Source organism: Aythya ferina, assembly GCF_964211825.1.
Source record: "Aythya ferina genome assembly, chromosome: 4".
Classification (NCBI taxonomy): Eukaryota; Metazoa; Chordata; class Aves; order Anseriformes; family Anatidae; genus Aythya; species Aythya ferina.
In genome coordinates, this window is record NC_140300.1 from 28,222,986 (window position 1) to 28,248,127 (window position 25,142).

Here is a 25,142-nt window from a genome sequence, read left to right on the forward strand (position 1 = left end):
TCGTGCAGCAAGGATGCCCTGATATAATTACAAAATACCAGCGATTTCAGTGATTTATCGCCACTGCCCTGCATCCAGCACTGAAAATAAACAACGGTGTAAAGAAAGAGATGGGTCTGAAGTTCAGAAAAAGTCCTGTGTGGGGGTGGCAGGATCCTGCAGTGAGCTGAGGCTGTGAGCCAGCCCAGGAGCCTGTCCCAGACTCATAGCCTGTCTGTGCAAATGAGCCCCACGTTTCTCTGGTGTTAATATTTTAGCAGAACTCTTCATGGATATTTCAGGAATGTCATTTTCTGAAGAGATGAAAAAAAAAAAGGAAAAAAAAAAGCAATATTTGTTGTCAAAAGTGGACAAAAAATGGACAAAAATTACTTTTTTTCTGGATGAAAAAAGTATTTGAGTGAAGGCTAAAGCTTTGCCCAAGGTGCTGAGATGTCCTGGTGCCATGACCAGGGATCAACAGGTCACCAACAGCTCTCCAGCACAGTCTCCTGGCAGTGATGTTTCATGGCACTGGGGGGTCAGCAACGTTAGTGTACTAAACCAGGTCTTGTCTTTCCTGGAAGTCCCTATTTCTGGCCTTCCTATTTGAAATTTGGAATATTTTCAGAAGCTTTTCTAACTTATAGAGAGCAGAAGCTGAGAAGCCACCTGCAGAGCTGTAATTTGCTCTCCCACAATCCCAGTTCAGCTCAGAGGTTTAATCCAGGTCACCCACATGTATGCAGAGGGACGGCCTTCACAGTGTTTGCACCCTGGATGGCCTTGACTGGGACGGAACACTTCCCTAAACTACTTTTCAGCTTCCTTCAATATAAAATAAAAGCTTTTAAGTCTTGGTTTCTTTGTTTGTTTTGTTTGTTTTCAAATCTGTACAAAGTTTTTGTGCTGACCCATGTTTGTGAGCGCTCCTCAAAACACAATAACACTGGGTGGGTCAGAAAGGTAATGCAACATCTCATTGATCTGACCCATTGATTTTATTTACCATGCCATCCTTAGGATGTCTGACTGCAGGATAGCTTTTCAAAGTCATGAACCAAAGGAAAACAACTTTTTCTCACAAAGAATAGCCCAGATGAGAAGGAAAAAAAAATAAATTAATAATAATAATAATAATAATAATAATAATAATAATAATAATAAGCAGCTGTAGAAAGGTCTCATGATCCAGACAAATCAAAACCACCCAAAATAATTCATTATTATTATTGTGCTGCCCAAAACAAGCTCTTAGCTGCCTGCTGAGAAACAGTTATTTTGCTTTTAAAATTGTCATTCATCGTTCTTCCTGTATTTAAAAGAAACATAAATTTTACAAATTAAACAAAGTTATAGTTAGGTAAAAATAGTTTAGAATTATATATGTTGCTGTTATAGGGCAGTTCCTTCAAAGGGGAAAAAAAGAGACAAGTGATATGAAAAAAATGGATGATGCTTAAGAAATCAGTAAAAGAGAAACTTGTGAGCACCTGCTCTGGGCTGGCAGTAAAGCAGCAGCAGCAAAATAAAATATTAATTAAATATAGTTCAATAATTTATATCAGAACTCATCAGAAGAGTTATTTTTCCTTCTTCCCTTTAAACTTTGCAACCAAAATAGTTATTTTACTTTTAGCAATTGAAGACATTAAAAATATTTTGAATGTGACTTGCACAAGTGCTGTCATCCTTGCACATGGGTTAGGATTTGGAGAAAAGACAGGATCCTCATGCTACAGAACATTTTCTTCTCCTTTTGAAGGAAGACAGCTCCTCATGGTAGTCCCATAAGGCACCACACAAAGCAAAGATCTGCTAAAGACCATCCTTTCCAGAGAAACACAAGTGTCAGGTACCCAAACAAAAATTCTCGTGAGCATTTGTGGCATCTTTGCAGCCAAAATGTTTATGCCTGAGTCCAATGCTTTAACCTTTTGGCAAACAAATAAATAAATAGGGATTGTGGATATGAGTATTTTTTTCCTTTTCCTTTTTCTTTTTTCTTTCTTTTTTTTTTTTTTTCCTAGAAGAGAAAAGCTTCCACACAAATTACATACTTTCTAAAATAAAGAAACACATAAACCAACAGCCTTGACAGTATATTTATCAAGAATTGTTTGCATGAAAATAGTTTTTATAGGAAAACACACATCTGAGCAGCAGATCTGTTTCTTTCAAAATACATGAACTTATACTCAGAAGTGCTGCTCTGATTCTGAACATTATTTCTGGACATCATAAAATAAATTCATTTCTATTCTTGCTAAGGGAAACTTCCTCAAAGAGGGCCTCAACAAACTGATGCAAGATTTCTGCAAATTCCCAGTTTGCTGGGAGGTGCCGTTAGCAGCACGTGCTTCTTTTCTGAAAAACATAGTAGGGCTTTATTTTCCAATATTTAACTCTTATGGATTGTGTTTGCATTTAGGACAAATCCATTAATTTAGATACCAAGAACTATTGCAGCTGCCCTTCAACTATCCATTTTAGAGGGGCATTTAAAACTTCCATGTAAAACCTTTTTTTTTTTTTTTCCCAAACCCTATGGAATTACCACCACAGGTTATTCAGTGTCATAGACAGCCTAAAAACCTAACTATGAAATGCAATTAAAATAAAAACAAAACCCCAAAGGATAAAGTTTTGAGCCAATGCTCCTTCTGGGACCTTCAAGACAAATGAATGAAATTTGTAGTCTGACACTTGCAGTGGCTCTAACCTGAAATCTTCATGCTTATTAGAGCCTTGCCAAGAATACTTTTAGGTTTTGACTGAGCAGTCCACCTGAATCACATGCTGTATTCCCACAGACATTAACTCTAATGCCTTACTGTTTCTCCATGCTGAGAACACAGATATCGTACTCTAACTCAGGATCGCAGGCATGACATATGGAAGTTCTTAACTTCCCAAGCCCTAAAGTAGATGGACATGGTTTATACTTCTACAAAACTCTTTTAAATGACACATTTTAACATTTTTGTGTTTCTGAATGAAAGCAAAACACAGACCAAAAATGGGATTATTAGCTGGAGTCATTAAAATGCTATGCATAGTACGTCTCAACGGGGGAAAAGAAACAAATTGGAATCTCAACACTGACCTCACCTCATTTGTTTTTAACCTTTTGTAATGTCTAGCATTGCCCAAGAATAAATCTGTAACAAAACTATAAGCAGCACAGTTTCACTTTTAGATCTAATGTAATACATCAGCTCCCTTAAAAAGAGCAAAATCTGTGTTGAAAAGTTGAACTCGGTACAGCTAGAAGCTGAATGGACATGAAGAAATCTCCAAGTGTCAGGCTGCTGCTTTCCTGCCAGGTGGTCAGCGTAGATGATGAGGGTGTCTTAGGTGAGCAGGGTGTGCAATGGGTGCTGTAGCAGCATCCCATTCCCTGGGGAAGGACAGGAGAAGCAGGAGTGGGAGCAGAGGAGAAGAGCAGAGACCATGTATTGGTTCAAATCCCCAACAGCACTCTTCAGGCATGGGGAATAGTTGTATATCTTTGGCCCAGCTCCTGCCAGACATGGAAACCCTGTGTGGAGATGTGGCTTACACAGCTGGAAGCATCCCAAGAGGTCTCCAGTTCCTCCCTTGCCCAAAGCCAGGAGCAGACATCTCCATGCTGCTCCTAGCATGGAGATGGTACTCATCTGGTGACTTTGGTACTCAACTGGTGACTTCTCAGCCTTGTCAGAGAGTTCATCCTGGACAGCCATTTCCCCCTCTCCCAAGAGGAAGCTCTTCCCAATGTCTAACCTGCGTTTTCTTGGCTGAAATTAAAGTCCATTAGCCTGTATCCTCTCTACTAATGCCGCGGAGGACAGCCTGGCCCCAGCAGCATTTATGCATGCTTTAAAGCTGCAGCCTGGTCCCATACCATTGCCCTTCTCAGACAACACTAAGCTCAATTCATCCAGCCTCCCTTCATGGACCACAGGCTGTGGGGAACACAACCTGTCCTGCTACTGCCCTCTGGGCTCACTCCTGTCCCTCCAGACCCTCTCGAAGTGTGTCATCTGCCTTCCTCCAGCCCAGGCATTATCGCAAGGATGGAAGGATTACTTCACATCTCTCGCAGGCTCTGCGCCTGTTTACACAAGTCAGTGGGATGTTTGCTTTTTTTGCAGCAATGCGACTCCGCTGACTCACTGAGTTGTGACACCCCGCAACCCCCGGAGCCCGTTTCGTGGACACGCCACCTACACGGCTGCCCCTTGCCCCACGTCTTGGTCAAGGAGCCCTGCCTCCACCCACTGCCACGATGGGCAGCTTTTTCCTCTCAGGGTACCCCTGCAAGGCTGTTGAGTGCACTTCAGTAAATAAATCTAAAAAAAACAGGCCTAATTGCCAGCAGATGGCAGCCCCCTGGTGGTAATAAAAACACAGGCCCACCCAGAAAACCATCTCTGGATCCATTCTCCTCCATCCCTATGAAGCAGGCAAGGAAGGTGGGCGCCTCTGTGGCCACCTTTGCATCGTGCAGGTTGTGGGCTACTGCAGAGAGACAACCCAGGAGAGGGGAGCTCTCTGTCTTTTGCCTCCCCTTTTGTTTCTGCACCCCGATTGGGCTCAGCAGGCCCGCGGCAGGGCTGCACAAGCAGCGAGCCCTTTCCTAACAGCGGCACCTCTGCGAGCAGGCACTCCTCCCTAATGGCCTCCGCTCATCTGGAAGCAATCTGCGCCCGTGATGAAATGCATGCCCTGTGTGCGGGGAGGTGGGAATTTGGCTGGGGGGGTTGTTGCACACACACACACACACGCACACGCATGCACACGCACGCACACCATCCGTGGGAGTTGGCACCAGGGGTCACGCTCCCCGCCGGCCCAGGGTGCAGGGATCAGCCCTGGGAAGGAATAAGCATCCTTTCTGTGGGCAGGGCTGCTCAAACAAGCACTGCACAGGACTTGCTGCTCTGCCTCACCACGTCCTTTATTGGTTCACAGGAGAAGCAGTAAATCTGATTCGATCGCATATTTATTTATCATACACTCCAGAAGCAGACGAAGCTATTGAGTAAACATGTGGTGGCCTAAATGAGGCTGCTTTGTCAAAATGCCCTTACAGTTCTTTTTTTTTCCTTTTGTGTGTGTGTGTGTGTGTCAGTTTTTGTGTTTTTGCTTTTGTGTTTTTTTTTTTTCTCTCTCTCTTTTTTTTTTTTTTTTCCTTTTTCTATGATCTATGCAAAAATGAGTGCTTATAAACAAATGGCAACATCTATTTATACTATAGCTCGAGACACTTAGACAGTAGCGTCTTGGAGACTTTTGACGGAGGCAGCAAATTGGGCTGGAAGTCGATCTGACAGGAAATAAAAGCTAAAACTGTTTTTCTAAAGAGCAGGAGATAACACTAACAGGCTGGGATGAGTAAGAGCACAGAATCCAGATCAAGACGGTGAATATAGGAATCTGTGTACTACAAAAATCTCTGTCAACAAAAGGGGATTCACATCTGTGGAACAAAACAAACAGTGTATCTGAGTCTGTTGGGAACAGAAGGGGAGCAGAGCTACCAAAAACCCCGGCAGGATCTCATGTGTAGCAAGAGAAAATTTCATGGTGAGCAACATAAAAAACAATAAAATAAAAGCCAAGACTAATAAATGACTTGAATTCATGGACATGCTTTTTGGATGACTGGTTGGAGAGGTCAGCATGATCTCCATCCACAGTTTGTTCTAGGAGAAATCTTGATTAGGTCTGCGCATACAGATCCTTATCACACACGTGAACTTCCAGCTTTGCCATCGCTCTAAAAGCAGAGAGCAGATGCAGCATGGAAACCAGCCAAATTAAAGATGGAAACAAATAGTTTTGTGGCAGTACGCTCACTAATGCCTCTGGAGGGGTGCAACCACGTTGAAATATAAAAAATACCAATGTAGCAACTTTTTATCCTTGTGATATAGTCGTCAGATGGATGGTTCCTAGCAAGTTCATGCCACCAATATGACCGGGAGAGGGAAAGCCCACAGCACCTGGATGACTACTATTAGATGTAATGAGAAGGAAAAAAAGAGCCATAAAATGTTAGCATGCTGCAGCTCCTGGGCTGCCTGCGTATGCAATCCATTTGCAGCCCCAAACGGCTTTGGCTGAGCCCCTGGAGGAAGCAGCGTTCAGCAGCCTGCCTTGCAACACCAGCCTCAGGAAGTCATCAATCAGCCTGGGGAGAGTCACGCCGAGATTTCTGCCCAGATGAGGGGTTATCAGCAAAAATAATGTTCCCACTGAAAAAAAGTGAAACCAAAAATGGAGGCTCGAATGCCTAACCAAACTGTATCCTCACTGTGCTTGGCAGGGAAACTCGATGCCCTTCACAAGCTGGATATCCATCACCTTTTTTTGGAGGTCCTGTGGAGACACGGCAGTGCTGGTGGTTGTGTTTCAGCGCGGCAAAATGACACATCAGCAAGGAGCAAGCTGGCTCTTACAGGAGCTCTGACTGGAAACAAAATGACTAACCCCCAAGTCATGTACAAAGGCAGCCAAATGGGGTCAGACTGAGCATCCTGCTCGGCACCCTGTTTCTGCCCCTCAGGAGGTGAGCAGGCAGAAGCACAAGAACAGAACACCTGCAGGGAGATGCTTTCCTGATGTCTTCTCCCCATCACCTCTGGTTCAGGAACCTCCACCAGAGCTGGCCTCTTGCTTGATAAAGAAAAGCTTGAACCACAAATTCAAAGAAAGGAGAGCAGTGAAAGCAGTATTACTCTGAAGGAGGGAATACGCCTCTGCACACAGGGAAGCAAACACAGTGATAGAAAGCTGAGGTGTGAAGTAAAAAGAACTTGAGAACACCTCAGTTCCTGGAGAAGCTCTAAAGCACACACGAAATGGGACTCCAGGCTCCTGCCATCTGAAGTATCTGACAGCCAGGAATGCTGGCAGGAAAATGGAAGGGTTTTTTTATTTTCTAGCACAAGCACAGCATCTGGATCAGGGTGTCAAAGCTGAATAGAGTGTCATATCATAGGGTCAATATTTCCTCCGGCCGGTAGTGTTACACTCACAGTGATATCACCCGTATCATGTCCCAGTGATGGACTGTGGGGATATCTAACCGGCAGCAACCTCCAAGACATTGTCAGGTTCCTATCCGGAAACAGCCAGCCTAAAGCTGGCTACTGGCCACCTAAAAAAGCTGTGGTTAGAAAAACACACTGTGTTCCTGGGGTGGGGGAAACATTTTTTTTTTTCCCTTTGGCCATGGTGGGGCTGTTATGCAGAATGGCAATCTCTGGGTGCACAAAAACTATACATGGCACCCTATACTTCGTCACATCCAACAAGAAAGAAGTGCTCATTTAAAACCACAAAATTTCTACATCAAATTCCTACAAATTTAGAACCCTTTAAATTATTTTATTTTATTTTATTTTTTAAATCAACATTTACTATGGTCCACATCCTTATACAAATGGTATCTCTCATATACTCATATCCTATGTGAATTTTGCCATAAAACGAAATGGTATGTTTCATTTACCCTTACTGCAGTTTTAGTTACTAAACAAAGGGGCATCTGTTAAGTTTTCACACGTAAAAATATGTAGGTCCTCTAAAGATAAAGGTTGCCTTCCAATTCCATATCTGAAAGATGAGTGATCAATTTTTCAGAACAGTAATAGCTTAATCAAGCCATTTTGCAGGCCCCAGCAAATGGTAAAGACATCCTAAGTCAGTTTTTATATCAATACAATTACCTAAAAAGCTAAGCATACTCTGGCCCTGATGGATCAGGGCACCAAAAGAGCAAATTTCTTGGAAATCTGTGTTTAGTAGAAGAGTGCAGGTGCTGCACATCTGGTTCTGCACCTAGTGGTAAATATTTGAAAGTGCTCGAGAAAATAAAAGAAGAAAGGAAGAGGAGATCTTAAACAGAAAAGAAAAATATGAAGGGAGCCAACAAGGGGTTAGCAAGCAATCCTGCTATTAAGGTGAGAATGAAACAGAAAAGAAAAAAAAAAAAAAAAAGAAAAAAAAAAAAGAAAAAAAAAATCACAGAGAAATGAAAACTCAACAAATTTATAGCACTGAAAACAAGTTAGAAGCTCTTGCTGTCCTGGCAAGCAGGGGCTCAGTGGATTTGCACCACAGCATCTCATTAGCTATGTTGTTCTCATTTTTGCCTCCTCTTTAGCATTCTCACCACTTCTCCTTCCTCCACTATGATGCATAATACACTCTGCAACGATGTTGACCAGCCATTTTGGGTCAATTTCCTTACAGGCTGATCTCAGATCAGTTGCAGATGGCTGTTGTGTTGTTTTTTTTGGTGCCCATGACACCGGACGTTTGACATTGTTTTATCATCCAGACAATTGCCTTGTTTCTGTGGAAAGAAAAATCCCATTCTATCAGAAAGCAGGAATGGCAGCAGCATTAGAGCAGTTTTGTCAATATAGAGACACTGTAAATTTACAGATCTATGAAAATTTCCAAATAATATAGTATTTCTAAGAGAGTGACCATTTTGCAAAACTATCAATATTAACTGTCATGTGTGAACCAAGAAGGAGAGACCATAAAATTATCTCTTCACTCTGTTGCAATAACAGCTTGATAAAATATCAGTTTTTCTGACTGTTAATCAGCTGTTTGCAATGCTGAGAGGTTATCCAGCTGATTCTTACACCAACACTCAGAGAAAGGCTGGAACACACTCTTTCTTCTCTTTTTAGATCCAGGCTGCATACTGGACGTTTTGTACAAGAAGCCTGTTCCAAGAAAAATGCTTTCTGAATATACATTTTGTTTCAAAACTTTCTTTTAGTGTTTGGTGTTGTTTACCTCCTAATCTGTTGCCTGTTTTCATTTTGTGGGGTTTCTCTAACCCCCACAGAGACGGCGTGTTCTTGCTCTTGGTGAGGGCTGTCGTACTCTTACCTTAATTGCCCAACACAAATCTGTTCAAACTAACTGTGTTTGAAGCTTAAATTTTAATAGAAACACACGTCCGTGACAGACATATGATTTGACAAGACAGCACAGTAGTATAGATTCTAACTTTTTTTTCTGAAAATCTCTGAATTTTTTCTGATGAGAAGGACTCTTAAGCACATAGCACAGATTTGCCTTTAGCCAGAACACTATTTCCTAAACTGAGTCATCCATGAAAACACATAGGTTTAAATTACAGAAAAATGCTTTGCAAACTAACCAGTGTTGCAAAACCAGAAACAGCTCAAGAGACCTGGAGAAACTCCAGTTCCACAGCATTCAGCCATTCCCCCAGTCCCTAGCCGTTTAGTCTTCCTGTCATCCTCCCTGCTTTGGGGAGATTGTTAAGCTTTTTGTTAATGCAAGAATGAAAATCTGTCCAGAAATGGATGTGTTAATAGGCAGTAAGAAACAAGTCATCCTTTCTTCTTTTTGTTATTTCCAGAATTCCAGTAGGAGGGTCATATTGTAGAGGCTGTATTAAGTTTTGTCTCATACTCTCTACCATGACTTTTGTTACATACACAAGCTCAGGACAGCATATCTAAGTAACATAACCACAAAGCATGTAATCCAGTGCATTCCCTCGCCTGTTCATGGAAAGAGTTGACTGCCGCATAGCACAGGGTTTCTGTCTGTGGTTTTGATGAGCTGAATCCAAAAACAACCATTTTTTGTTCCGTCTGGGGCCATAAAAGTCAGAGCCTGTCCTGGAAGCACAGGCATTTTAGGTCAGGAAGGAAACTCATTCAGCAATTGCAGCAGAGCCTGGATTATTCTGTAGCACGTAGGGCTTAGGCTGCGCATTTTAGAAAACCTTTCCTGCCGTGACACTGCAGCTTGGACTCATCCGTTTCAAACACAAATTTCTTTCTGCCTCCTGCTTGCAGGGCTCTGCTGGATGAAAGTTGCTGAAGCAGAGGCAAAGTCCCAACTCTTCTCTCTGTGATGCATGCACTTCTCTGCAGAACAGTGAACCCTGAATCATGAACCCTGAATCACAACTCCTACTGTAAGTCAACACCAACACACTGCTGATGACAAAGACGGTGCCAAGAGAGGACTGTGCTATGCACATCCTGGTCTACATTTCCCCGAAGAGCTTCTGCTAGCCACCATTTCCCAAGTCCTCTCCTTGCAGACAGGCCACAGCAGACAATCCTCAGCCCAACAGGGACAAAAGCAAAGTGTGCTGCAGCAAAGGGGAAGACCAACAGAAAAAACAGGGGAAACTCTCTGGAAAACAGTAAAAAACAAGTCAGATATTGATTACCCTCCTGCTAAGGTACAGAGAGGTACATCTGTCCTTACATTTCCTTTCTCTAAGCACACTTTGTTAATGCCTAAACAAATTCACACTATTTCTCTGTGCCACCACATACAGATTCATTATTTGCATCCACCACCTCTTCTTTCTCTATCCCTTACTTCCTTGGCTCTCCCTCTCTCCAAAACCTTGACCACACCATTGCACCCACCTCATTCACTGTCATCTTTTATACGCTTCTGGCTACAAGTAATAGCTGAAGATGGTCTCCCAACTTTGAAATCAGACAGCCTGTGCACTAAAACTTGCAGTTTCCAATGGGAAACATCTTACTTCTGATCTTCTTTCCCATTATTATTTTTCCTTTCTTCTTACAGTGCTCTCACGCTCACGGCTGATGGAGGTATAAACAGAGTCTCACCATGCCCCAAAATACATAGCAGCACTTTGGGAAGTTTGACAAACTAGAATACATGTTTAGATTTCCTGACTCAGAGACAATGCAGAAAAGAGGGTTCTGGCAAGCTTCCTGGGGATGGGATGCAATTTCTTTGCTCTGTGATATACAGTAGGGGTTACAGGCTCTTTGAACACTTTACAGAGCACCAGTTCAAGAAGAACAAATCATTTTTTAATCTTTGTGCTGTAATTAAACACAACTTAGTGGTGTTTCTGCATATAAGAAAGCTGACTGGAGAGAAATCTATTTCTGTGAACTAAAAAGAAATTATAACACGACAATGCAAGCACAGCACGTAAATATGAGCACACTTATTACTCTCACTGTATTGAAGTACCTCTCAAATGTTGTTTTCTCTTCCTCCTCTGACTTCAGGAAAGATGTGCCCCTTCATCATTTTGCTTGTGTACAAGGATTCATTTCCTGCATGCATGGCATTTGGGACAATTCCCAAAATTTCCCCAGGTCCATGGATTCTGAAGATAAGGGACTGGAATATTCTGGGTGATATTTGTGCACATCGCTATGAGTAGATCTGATCTAACTTGATATACCTGATTTGTATGTGCAGTTGTAGTAGCAGCCGTCTAAATATATTTGAGGTTCTCTTCTATTATGGCAGTCTTTGGTTCCTAACTTGCCTTCAGGCCTCCCTAAAGCTTCTGTCTTCAAACATCCCTAGTTCCCCCACCCACAGCTCATCCTGACCTCCCTTCTCCTCCCTCACTGAACTGCTTTCTTTTCCCCTTCACTGCCCATGAAGCCCCCGAAAGGCAGATCCCATCTTCCCCAGACCTCCTCTGGGTCAAGTCCTCCTATTCCCCCCGTGTTTCTGTCCTGAGGACAAGTGAGACACAGGGAGGTGGATTTTTTTCTAAGAAATTCCATATTCCTATTTTTTTAACTACAATTTTCAATTCAATATTTAGGTCTTTGTTTATAAGATGAGATTGCCCTTGTTAGTAACATCATTTGTAATACACATTGCCTCTAGTGATTGGTTACAGTCTTCATCGATTTGCAGATTTATTACTGTGACTCAACAGTCCCACATTTTTAAAACCAGGCAGCTAATGTTTTCTGAAAGGCTGAACAACTAGCACAAGAGGTCACGCTCACTTCAACTGATCTCTAAAATGCAAAGAAAGATTGTGTAAAAGCAATGCGTTCTTTAAGAAAAAAAAAAAATACAGAAAAAGAGCAGATCACTGAAACTTTAAATGGAGCTGGGAAAACACTTCATGAATATAATTTGTCTCACATCTGTTGTTAGTAGTTTGTATAGAAGTCTCCCTGCATGAAGCACGCAGGCGTCCCTAAGGCACTCAGCTCCCCCTTGCTCTGTGTGCATTGCCTAGAGCCTAATGCAGGTAAAAGACTCTTAAAAACACAAGCCTCTAAACAACCCCCAGCAAAAGAAAGAGAGGCAAACCCAATGAGGCCACAGTTTCACCTCTGGCTTCTATAAAACTGGAGGTTTGCGTGCCATATGCCATCTCCTAGAAAACTCTGCTTGGCACTGTCCTGTCAAGAGACATACATAATCATTTGCATGTCCAGTCTTCCTACTGTATTTTCAGTGAACTACTGACTAATTTGCCTATTTCTTTTCTCCACTACCATAGAATCATAGAATCATTAAGGTAGGAAGATACCTTCAAGATCAAACTTTAACTAAGGATAGAATTTGAAAGCTTTGAAACAAAAGATCAATGGACTTTCAAAGGTTGTATTTGTGCTAAAACCCCACTTCTGGAGACCTAACTGTTGAAACCAGATCATCTGGAAGAAGGAACATCCTACTGAGTGCGATGTACCTGTCCTTCACTTGAAGAGTCTAGCTAACAAAAAAAATTCTCCTCCAAAGGCAGTTACTTCATCACAGAATCTGTCCTTCAGCCTCTGAACTGAAACTTATCATTGTTACTGACGTGCTGAGGAAGGTTATTTAGATGCCTAACAGAAAATACCTAAACATTGCTTTAAACTGAGCACAAACTTAACTAGCTTCAACTATGAAGCTTCTGCTGATGCTCTGCAGAACCGGGAGGGAAGTCCTCACTCTGCTAGCATTGGTAGGAAGAGCTCTGGCACTGGTTCCAGGGGAGCCAGGTTTTTAAGTCTGCTTTTTTATTATTAGTAGTAGTAATATTTTTAATATTTGTTTACAAAATATTCTAGTTTTTATTATTATTATTGCTTGTGGTTGGAAAAAAAGAGCATTAACTGTCTAAAGAACACAACAAGGTTTTGTTTTGGTTTTGATTCTGGTTTGTTTTTCTTTCTGTGTGTTTCTTTTCTATGCACACAGTTCTTTCTATGTATTTCTTTTAACTTACATTTCATCTAGGAGAAATCACAAATAAAAATCATTGATACTGGATAAAATCTTAAGAAAACAAAACAAAATAAACCTGGTTTAGACACACCTCAGCTAAATCCATAACAGATTCAAAATAAAGCTCCAGCATACTGCAGTAGTGCTAAGTTTCTTTATTATTTAAATGCAACCTCTCTCATAGCAAACTTTCAAAGGAATAATAAGGTAATTCAAGTGGATATAAGAGGAAAGCTGGGACATGAAGAACATGAGAGAGCTTATTGTGTTATTCTGAAATGATCTGTTCAAATATGCATGCTATAACTCACATAATGGACACTTTCAAGCCTGTATTCTACTAGATCATGTTGTCTGTACAAATCTGGGTAGACAAACATTTTAATTCATAAAATCACAACATTGATTAGGAACATGCACGATGTACAAATACAGCTCACCGAGAAAAATCAAGCTCTTTCCAAAAGAGCAACAAAAAATAAGAAGACCTTTTGGGAAAAGGTTTTAGGAAGCAGTAAATATATCTAAGAGAGAGACAAGGTTATCTGGGATTTATATATTTTTCCAAATATTTATGCCAGGTGCTAAAAAGCAGCATTGCCCTTGCTTAAAACTATTTGGACAAGCAGGCTTACAGCTTTCCTCTCTGTGTAAACAGTATAGCAACATTCTAAACAGATTAATAGTGGTATCTGTTCAAGTCAAATATTTATGTAAGCTAGATGAGTGGAAAAGGTAGTCTAAGGAGAATATTTTAACCGCAAATTACAAAAGGTACTGAAGTATCCTGCCTGCAAGCAAACATCCCACCTTGACCGAATGATGTTGTTTAAAATGAAAAGGCTTCACAACTTAATCCATTGTTTCCGGTTACCTAAGAAAGATGTTCTCTTTCCCTCAGAGCTGTCAGAGATAGTTATTCTCATGCTAGCCATCACAGCAGAGAGGTACCAGTACAAAAGCCTGCAAAAACAGTGTAGGTTCAATTGACATGCACTGTGCTGGAAAGGGGCCACAGATTCTTGATTCTCTCCATCTCTCTATTTTTATTTTTTTTATTATTTTTATTTTTATTTTTATTTTATTCTATAATCCTGAATGAATAACTAATTCCTCATCCACACCTAGGAGGAAAGGAAAGAAGAAGGGAAGAGGTGGGCAGCCCTCTGCTGCATCAGGTCGCAGTGTGGAAGAGCTACCTGGGCCAGCCTGAGCTGCAACCTTTGGGGCAGCCTGCTCGGGCACAAGCTGCTCCCGAGAGACCTCATTGATATTGGCACAACAAACACCTCAGCCTTCTGTCAGTGTGTAACAGAAAACAATATGAAATAGCCCTTCAAGTTAAAAAACTCCATTAGAGAAACTCAAATTTTATGGTGGTGTTCTGGGCCTGGCAATGTTGATGGTTGAATTTAAGAAGACTGAAAAAGCTTAGATAGTGTTTGTCTCTTTCTCACACCCCAAATCAGTGGATTTCAAGAAAACTTTAGACAGCCCCTTAAGTATAAATCAACATCCCTTATCCATTCTGTCTTAATTTTTTGCATTTTTTAATTCAAGTAAGAATTCGTTTTAAGCAATAAACAGCTACGGAATTAGAGCAGCACGTCACCAAGGCTGAGATATTTTATAGCTTAAACCTGATGGGTCATATTTCAACAGAGTGTTTTCAACATCTGCAGGCTTTTGTTTTTTGCAAGGCAGAAGTAAATGTCTTGCAGAACAGGCACCAGAGAGGAGCAGCCAAGATATGTAGGTGGCACAGCTGTACTGCCTCAACAGCTGGACAGAAAGCCTTCTCTGAGAGCAAGCAGAGCAAGGAAGCCTCTCTCACACAGCGACGAGCATTTTGTTAAACCAGCCGTTTGCCTTCTCCGGCCCTGGCGGCCGAACAGCAGTGGGGACCACATACCCCCTTCAGTCTTTCACTTAGCTGGGCGGCCTGCTTTAGGTGGTCCTATTTGAACAACCACAGGTTGGACCAGGGGACCACCAGAGGCCCCTTCCAATAAGCCACGCTGTGATTCCATGCTTGATCTTTATCACAAAACGTATTTTCCTTATAAAGACTGGTGGGAACAGTCAACCGAAGTTAAAATGGACCTAAAGCCGTGTTTCTAAACACCAGGCCCCTTGGGCTCTGGGGATGTTTCAGGCCTAGCAAATCCTCTGCCTCCAGGAGTTGCCCATTCCCTCATCGTGGCAAGAGGGTGGTCTTTCTGCTTGGCACCATACAGGGAGGTTGTGCTGCTCATGCTCTGTGGGACGTGATGCTTCTGGAGTGCTGCTGTAGCAGGCCGACACCTCTCCAGCTGCCATGTGCTGTCTGTTCATGCTGACATGGAGCTCCAGAAAGTGACAGCACAGAAGTGGGGCAGGAGGAAGAGAAATCTTCTCCATACACATGCTCTAAATAAATAAATAAATTGAAAAACCTTCTGCGAAGGAGCAGCAGCTTGTCAGGGTGGAGGGATCAGCCACTCATGCTGCTGAACTCCTCCTGACTCCTCTTTGCAGCCCAGGCCCCAGTGAAGAAGCCTCATGCCGGACTCTACTGCGTAATCCAAACACTAACCTGGTTTTCCAGCTGGTTTTCAGCACTCCCAGCTGAGCGCTCTCGCAGGAAATGCGCACCTTGGAGCCCGGCCATCTGCGCCGTCTGTGATCCCGCTGGCCTTCCTGCATCCCTGGGGCTGGGGGCAGGAGCCACGGTGCCTGGCACGGACACAGACTGTCCTGGCCTGGCCTCAGAGAGGCAGCGAGTTAAATAGAAAACACAAAACAGACTGGAACAAACCATGACAATCCATTTCTTCTCAGCAGTGGGACGGGGCTGATCGCCGCTGCCCCAAAAAGACCACAGTTTGTATGCACACAATGTACTGAAAGCCCCTGTCCCAGGCTGTACAAAGTCTTCCTGTCCAAGCCTCTGACTGCAAATAATGCAAAGATCAGGGTTGAAAAATGAAGTTTTGCGTGATTGCAGATTGGGGACGTAAATCCTCGATTCAGATCTGAGGCATAAATGGGTTTGGGGAAAATAGTCCACCTTCAGATGCTTGAGTTCTGGGTTCTAGTTTTCTTTTCTTTCCTTCTCAAATACAGAGGTTGTACTCTGAGCAGATGAACATGATTCCTGGAAAAGTTCTTGCCAAATAAAAATTATTGAGGGAGAGCAGGACCAGATTAAAATCCATTCTAGAAGATCAGGACATGGAAATGGTGTTTTGATATAGCTTTGTAAGTCTCAGCAAGCAATCTTTCCACCGAGGTCACTTTGCAAGCGAGGGGATTGCTTTCTCAGAGGACGACAACTGCTGGCAGTCACAGCCCCAGAGCTCATGCCACAACGATGTCTTTCAGAGGCTTATATTCACATCTACTCTTCCAGCTACGTTTCTCCAGAAGTTAATTTAGCATTTTGGGAATGTTTCCAGAGCAAAAGCCAGGTTCTGGGTTTTGATGATGATATCTTGTCCCCTTCTTCCAGGACTTAATGGAATGGCAGTTCAGCTTGTGTCATCTAATTGCTCTCACAAACTGAACCATAAAAAATCTGGTCTGACTCACGACAGGTTTCACATTCTTGCACCCAGGAAAAGCTACTGCATTTTTGAATAATTAACTAAAGACACAGTATTTATTTTATTTATTTATTTATTTTTTGAATAGGCTGAAAACCTGGCTCTATCCTTATGCTGGCCAAAGCAGAGGTGTCAGACTTACTGTAGATATATCATATATTTCCACTTAATATCAATGGATTAGTACGAGCATAGGAAACACATTATCACCTGTTCTAACTTACTGAGGCAGATGTTTAACTTTCAGAGCGTTGAGGGAAACCAATTTTCTGTCCCAACTAAAAATAATAACTCAACTACTCACAGGAAGTATGAAACTGTCTTCAAAACAGGAAGGAGAGGATGCTTTCTGGATGACCAACACATCTAGATGTGTGTTATTTTTCTAGTCCAAGTGTATTTCTTTCCAGATTAGCATCATTTTTTTGTACCACTGCTTATATAGGTGAGATATATTGTGTATTTATCAGTAGTTAGTAGAATTCAGTTTATATAATTAGTAAATATTTAGAATAAAATATTTTGCAGCATTCTGCCCTTTTAGATATAGCTCACAAATATTAAGCATTAGATAAAATAATAAAGTCTCTTGAAATCTAGTTTTATATTCTGGTAACTTTATTATTATTATTTATTTTTTTTTTAGCTTGTTGCTCTACATAGTACAGTAATATTGTACCATAAGAGGAAAAAAATCATACTGGGAGGTGACAGTTCTAGAACAAGGATTTTGAGACTGCAACAAGTTTAAGAGAAGTTACAGGAAACTTAACTTAAATGAATGCCAAAAATTTTCCAACTAGCCAAGCCAAATCCAATGTAACCCAGTCTAAGGAACACCAGAGGAACACTCAGAGCCTTGCTATGATTATATGTGTCTGTGCCTCCACACACAGTCCAATTTTCAGTGTAGTGTGACTTAGCAGGATGTTCAAAAATAGATCCCTGACCTTCCACTGAAGTCGCATTAAAGCTGAATTAAGCATCCTATTGTGGTGCCATACCATATGCTGTAGATAACAGGGCAAGCTATCGGATGAGTGGGAACAGCAATTATGGGAACAGAGATACCTGAATAGCTGTTTCCCTCTGGCAGATTGTATGCTACAGTTGAGCTGGCAATGGGCTTTGGCAAGGCAGAGACTCAAAGGCACAGCCAACAGCGTGAATATTTTGTTCATACTCTGTAGAGATGAGATGAGATTAGCTCCTTCCGTCCCTCTTTTCCATTCCCTTCACAGTCTAATGGCAGTTAATATGCAAACATATTAAGGGACTTTGTTCTTGACTGCACTGACATGTAATTTAACACAAGAACCCCAGAGACAGTGTGATGCCACATACATTGAGGGATGCAACCCTTAATTTAAGCAACCCCAGCAGCCTGGGTTCCCTCTGAATTCAGAGACTGGCAGAACCCAACAGTTGCTGAGATACCATGATGAATCACAGTTACTTTTGGGAGTCCCACACACCTCTGTGGGGACAGAAATAAAAAATAGCACTTAAAATAAGTCTTTTCTCTCCTCTGCCCTCCCTCTTTTTGCTCATATTTTTGATAGATACGTTCTTTGGCTTCTTCCTATTAGCCAAAGGAAAACAGAGGAGACAGATTAGGCTGTTGTTTCAATGTAGATAGATGAAAGGCTGAAAATCAAGCCAAGAAATCATAAAGCTTTCAAGGCTAATTACTGAAAACTTCTGCATGTAGATTGAGCTTACATGTTGGTGTGCCATTACAAATTATTCTGCAGATAAGAAAGGACCCTTTGTAGCCAATCCCATTGGATTTGGCTTGGCTAGTTGGAAGTTTGTAGTTTTAATGTCCTATCCCCCCAGCCAGCTTCGAAGATACAGCAAGCATCAATAGCTTGGGCTTGCACCATCTGGGCTCTCAGGAACACCTTGTACTTCTCTCTCACTTTCCAGCCCCCAGGGCAGGATGCTGAAGGACCCTCCTTGCTGGGGATGGTCACCAAGAACTGTGGCCTCTAAGCAAGACTGTCCTATCACAAGGTGTCAAAGCAAACACCAACCTGACCCATGGCTTTGCAGAGGCCACTGCAATGAGCAGGGAGATGGGGTGACCTTCCCTCTGCAACCCAAACTCCACATCTGAGCCAGTGACACAACCTATTTTAGGTCTAGAAGAATAATTCTTCATTGTCCCAAGTGTCTGTTGTCCATCCCAGAAACTGCGGATGTGGATCAAAATGGCCAGTCCAGGATTTGACAGCAGGGAACATGACCTTGTAGCTAGCTGCTGGCAAAAGGAGGTGCCCTGGGGAGCAGCAGCAAGGAGCCTGGAGGGGCCAGGCACACATCCTGGGGTGCCTTGCCAACATCATCACGACAGAAAAAGAGCTGAAAAAGTCGTTAAAGTATCCTTGTTAGACTAATAGGCTGAGGCTAAGTGGGCAGTCATTTACAGTATAGAAACAGGCACACAAGATGCTTCGTATCCATCAAGTGTGTTATAAACACCAGTCCTTGCACTGCGCTAACAAATGCTGTCTCTATGTACAGTGCTGTTCCTTCCTTCTCCAGTTCATTAACTCTCCAGATGGTGGCTTTTTGTCCTCGCCAGCACACAGAACATTTTGCTGTTGAACCATGGAGCCGTAGAGAACACCTGAGGTCCCAGGCAGTCTGCAAGAGCTGAGCGGGACCAGAGCCACCTCTGTCACCCACCAGTGGCACAGAGCTGTGATGACTTGTCTGCTAGCACAGACCTGCCTCACACACTCCATCACAAGCAGTTTGGGTCTTTGAAATAGATGGTGAAAGAAATATATAAATTGTTGTTATATAAATAACAAATTTTGGCTCTTATTTTACTGTTTATGGCTTATTAGGAAAAAAAAAAAAAAAAAAAAAAAAGGAACAGCAACAACAAAAGAACTTTTCTTCCAACAAAATTAATTTCTGAATAGTTTCTGGACCATTCAGAAATGCTGATCTTCTGCACCTTTTATCATCAGAGGCTTCCATGGTGTTGTTTATTTGCTGATCTATCCAATGATACTGCAGCAGTGCTTTGGCTGGAAGATTTTCTTGGCCAGAACAAGAGCTGAATTTGAATTTCAAATATTGCAGTCCACACAGTTCAGACTTCCCTTTCAGGAAACACTTAAACCTTCTAAACATCAAATTCCCCATTTTAGGAGGCTTGGCAAAGTACAAGAATCCATAACTATGCATGCAAAGTATTGGAAATGTGAGTGGATACCAGCAGTTATGTCCCACGCAAGAAGGAGAGCTACATTTGCACAAACTCCTTCACTGATTAAGGACTTATTTTGATCCAAAGACCTCAGTGTATCATAAGGGTTACAGGTGCTGTTTCTATTGTGCGGGGTAACTGAGACCAAAAAAAGAGACTGACTTTCAGCCTGGTACAGCAAAATGCTGCTAGAACAGAAAGTACAAAATCAATGTAATTATTCTGCTTTTCATTGCAATATTCCAATTTTCACCTAACTTCCAAACTCATTTAATTGCCCCCTCAGGCAAGGAAGGGCTTAGAGAGGAACTTTACCTGGAAGAGTCAGTGAAAGTACCCACACAATTGCTTGATATGGCTGAGCTCCCATCAAAAAAAAATGCTCTGAAGGACAATCAACACCTCCTTTGTTTCCCCAAGTGCCTGGGACAGCAGGGCTCTGGTGTCCAGAGCTGGTGAGAGCAGCAGGAGGGCACCAGATGTGCCCAGCTCACCCCAGGACCTCCTTCCTCAGGAGGCAATGAGTCTTAGACATATGGCTCAGAGTGAAATATCTCCAGAGACAGACCTGGACAATTTCAGGAAAAACTGTTTTAGCTGCTGTTTTTCCTCGTGTACTGAATGCTTATCTTAATGTGCTCTTACAGTTTCCTTGGTATATAACAAATACAGCAAATACAAAGAAGATTAAATACAAATGGACCCAACAAGTCTGTTCAGCACTCAGGCACGATCCAACGTTGTGTGTTGCAAAAACAAAACAACCATCCTCCACTACACTGTCTACTAGGGTCTGCTGCAGCTGTATTTTTGTTTTCTACTGAGGATATCTTCACAGTGAGAGCATAATATTTGTGAAAAAATATGTGCGTGTCTGTGTACCTACATATATAAACATATATATACATATAAATTTCCAGCACCAGACTCAACTGTAAATGGAAACAAGTCAACTTGACAAGCAGCCAATATAAAGAGAGCTAAAAGAAATTTTAGCTCGCACACCTATCCCTACTTCTCCTGCCAAGATTTGGTTTTGCCATCACTTTTTCCTATTAAAAAAAAAAAAAAAAAAAAAAAGTGTAAATGTTTCCTTTCTTCCTGTGTTAAGACATGTAGAAATAGGAAAACTTACTAAAACAATGCCTGTCTGAACAAAACTTTAGAATATCTACACCCAAATGGCAATATCTTGGTATTAGTGCAGTGGGCAGTACTCAAAAATCAGGGGAGCCAAGATATCCCCTACAGCAATTAAAACATGGAAAATAAATCAAATATTGTAGAAAAGGAAAGAAGAATCATAGAATCATCTAGGTTGGAAAAGACCTCCAAGATCATCAAGTCCAACCATCAACCTGACCTACGCAGTCTTACCACTAAACCAGGTCATTTAGTGCCAAGTCCACACATCTCTTAAATACCTACAGGGATGGAGACTATAAGATAATGTAGTATAATTCCTGAATTTTATAAATTTTAGTCTTCATTGAGGAGACTCTCAATCTGAAAAAACAAGTTTTCAGTTGTGCTGCAGTAAGGCTGCACAGGGTTCAAGAGACTTGGCCCAACCTGGGAGCAAAGAGAGAGTTGGCCCTGGAGATGAGACCAGCATGCCATCGCTTCTCGGTCACACTCTAGTCTCCATCCTCAAAAAATTCCAGTCACTGCTCAGATTAGGAGCACAAGAGGAACCTACAGTTGGCAGCTTGAATTCCCTGAAACTAGATGAAATAAAAAGTGAAAAAGAAAAGGATCCCAGCCCCCAGAGTGGGATCACACCTTTAAGTGCTTTGACAGCTCTAAGTGTTTTCTTCCTGCTCAGGAGGTTTGTTGGCAGCTTCAGCTGACCTGCAGCCTGTTATGTCTTTTATCATGGGCCTCTAGCCATGGCTCACACGGGAGCTGCTTGTACATTCCTGGTTAATATTAACCTTCCCCATTAGCACTGGGGGAGATGTGCTATCTGGCATGGAGGCAAAGGTCTCCCAACCTTTGGTCTTTGGGAAGCCAGGGCCTCCAGGAAGAAACTTGGGTGGACCCTGGCCATGAATCAGGGCCAGCAAAGTCAGGACTTAAATACTTGAAATCTTCCATAAAAGGCAAATGCAAAAGACACTCTAAAGAAAAAGACTCAGGATATCTCTTTGCCTACTTATAGAAGACGCTGATCTCTTCAGAAGGTGTTTTTCCCTCTGGACATAACAACTCAAGAGACGTGGCCCACGTTATGGGCAGTGAATGAATGAACTGTTTTTCAGAACAATCACAGCAAGAGCAGGATCTTCCTAGCACACTAAACACAGGGAGTGGTGAGGATGAACAAAATACACAACAAAGTTGCTTGTAGATGCATTAAAGCTGACATCTCAGCTCAGGGTTCCCAGAGCACCCAGTCAGACCTTACTAGTCACATCATTTCATAATATGTGACAGGATGCCGTATTCAGCTGATAAAACCAGACTGACACACACAACAATAATGCAACTGGGCCTCCAGAAAATGGCAGAATTAGTCCTCTGTGACACTGTGACCAACTAAATGAAATCCAGCAGGGAAAACAATATGTTTTTTTTGTTTGTTTGTTTTGTTTTGTTTTGTTTTTTTGATACCTAGTATGAACATATTCAGTTATTTACTATCCAAATCTTTCTGCATGCAACCAACACTATCAAGTTAGTACAGTCCTATGCGGAAAGTATAAACTGCCCTTTTGTATGTGTAAATGAAGAGCAGCCACAAAATGCATCCTGTTGACAGAATGATGAAAAAAAACATTGGAGAGAAGGCACAGACTAGGTATGCTGCAGTGCAGCGTTAGCTACTTCATTACATCTTCCTTGAAAAATTACGATGCTCGCCATCACTTCAAATTAGAAGGCATCTTCCTTTCAACTTAAGGCGGTGCTCCCAGTCCAAGCCTCCAGCCTTTTAGGTCCTGAGCCGTGAGTCAGTGGAGCTGCTGCACATCTTGGCTGATTTGAGCCTTGCTCGCTGTGCCTTCGCTGAAGGGAGTGCAGTGCCATCACCGCCTCCTGGGGCAAAGCTATGAGCACACCTTCATCGAGGTGGGGCTTTCCACCTCTCCTGGGCTACTCCATCAGACTCTTTTCTACGAACTGTCATGCTGGGCTGGACAGAAGGTCCCCTCCTTTACCAAAATCTGGGGATCTAATGGCAGCCCAATTTCCCCTGCTGTGCTTGCAGGGCAAAATCTGATCTCGCCTCTCCTGCTCACCACCCTTTCTCAGCTATCCCCAAATAATACGAAGCTTGTTACAATCACAACGTATAAATATTTTTGCCACTAAATGGAACTGTTATTGACATTAAATCATTCTATAAAAGCACTTATGGTAGATTTCACAGATACAGAATTGCATGAAAATGCTTTATGCTGTCAAGCACTGTTTTGGGAAATATAAACACCTTAAGTTCTTTGTGTATATAGAGGACAGACTGCACGATTAGCCTGACCTGTCTTTAACATTTCCCAATCCTTTCCCAATCCTATTGCAGTTGCCCATTTTCACCTTTAAGACAGTAACAACAAACACCAGCAGTGGGGCTGAGGGAAACCAAGCCCAAAATCTGCTTCAAATGCAGTTTTGAAAAGTTCGGGCCCAAATATTTCAGCCACTTCTAAGAACAAAGCCTGAGGGAGGGAAAAGCATTTTTTCACCCACATTAAAAGAAATACCATGCACTAGTAAGATTTTCATGGAAAAACACTCAAGCCCCTTGCTTTGAAGGAGGGACTTGGATTTGGGTGTAGGGAAGTAGTTTTTCTGTCAGCTTTTTGGTGTCGTGACTTGGCTGATTTAAGACTCTCAGAGAAATTGCATTTGGGACATGCTCAGCATGTCAGCTGTGTTTCAGAGCAGGATTCTCTCAAGCCCCCAGAAACACTGTGTGCACTGGGCAAGCTTTGCCTTGGGCTCATCACCTGTGTGGAAACCAAGCAAGACCCAGGAGCACACACATGAAATGTGCTCCACAGACCTTTTATTCAGGCCAAAAGTACAGAAAGAACAGAGGCACCAACAGGAGGAATACCCAGGTACAACAGCACTGCTTACCTGAGCATCTCCCTGTCCTGAGGCCGGGCAGAGCCCAGATCACCGGTGCGTCTCCATCCCTCTGCTGCGAGGAGCCGTGACGGATGGCCTCTCCCTCCACCCTTGCTCAGGTCCCTGTGGATGGCAGCAATTACTGGTGGCCACTAACTAAGTTACTTAAAGTGGCAGAGAGCTGTATAATAATTTCTAAGGCCTCAGGCACAGTTCAGGTACCAAATAAACACCAGTAGGATGCTGTGTTACAAAACCTTTGGGGGTAGGACTATTCTCTTAAAAGCACACTGGCAGGTTATACATGGGAACAAACAAAGACCAAAATTTAAAGACCAGTACTTGTAAAGCTAAGTTCTTAAAGTTGGCAATGTCAGCAAAATCATGAAGTGAGACTGTCTCTACAAGACTAAAGCAGTTCCCTTCATGTTTGTTTGTCAGGATACCACCTTGCAATTACATGAGTGTGGAGCATTTTTTTAGCATACAGTCTCTTACCATATTCAATGCAAACAAAAGAACGGCTGTAGAAAAGCAATAGACAGAAACAGAATGAAAGTGTTTGGATAATACAGGTTCTGCAGAAAGTCATTCAGTTCACAAGATGAGGCAGGCAACTGGAGGTGAAAAAAGTTGTGGTTTTATTTATTTATTTATTTTTGGTGGTGTTTTTGTTTGTTTGTTTGAACATCCACCAGTAAAACACCATAGCTCTCCATTTCTTCCTAGATAATACCAGATTAGCTGAACTAAACTCTTCAGTGGTCTACTATCACATATTGCTTCTTTTTTAAGTACCTGATCTGAGTTGCTTTGGGCTACTGAGTTGCTTGTTTGCCGAGTTGCATGAGCATTCATGGAAAAGACCCCAATGCCAGAAGACCATCCCCCAGTTTTTTGACATTTGCCTTCCTTTGGCTGACTTCCCTTGTACAAGGTCATCATAAGGAACATCTATTTCAATAAAAACTTCTGTAATACTTGAAACACCAATTGGCCCTTATGACAAGTACCCAAATGAGCTGGGAAAAAAATAAGTTTTATCTTCAAAGCAGAACTTGCATAACATGCAGTACATAATACAGAGGTATATGTAGTGAACAAAAAGAACTTATAACATTACTGGAGAAAGGACTATTCACTCCAAACAAGGAGGAGAGAGGCTTTTACATTCATGTGGTTAAGCACTACTATTTCAGCACACTCTCAATGGAGATGTATTAAGAATGCTCTGAAGTTTGACTCCTGGTATTTCTTTAGTGTTT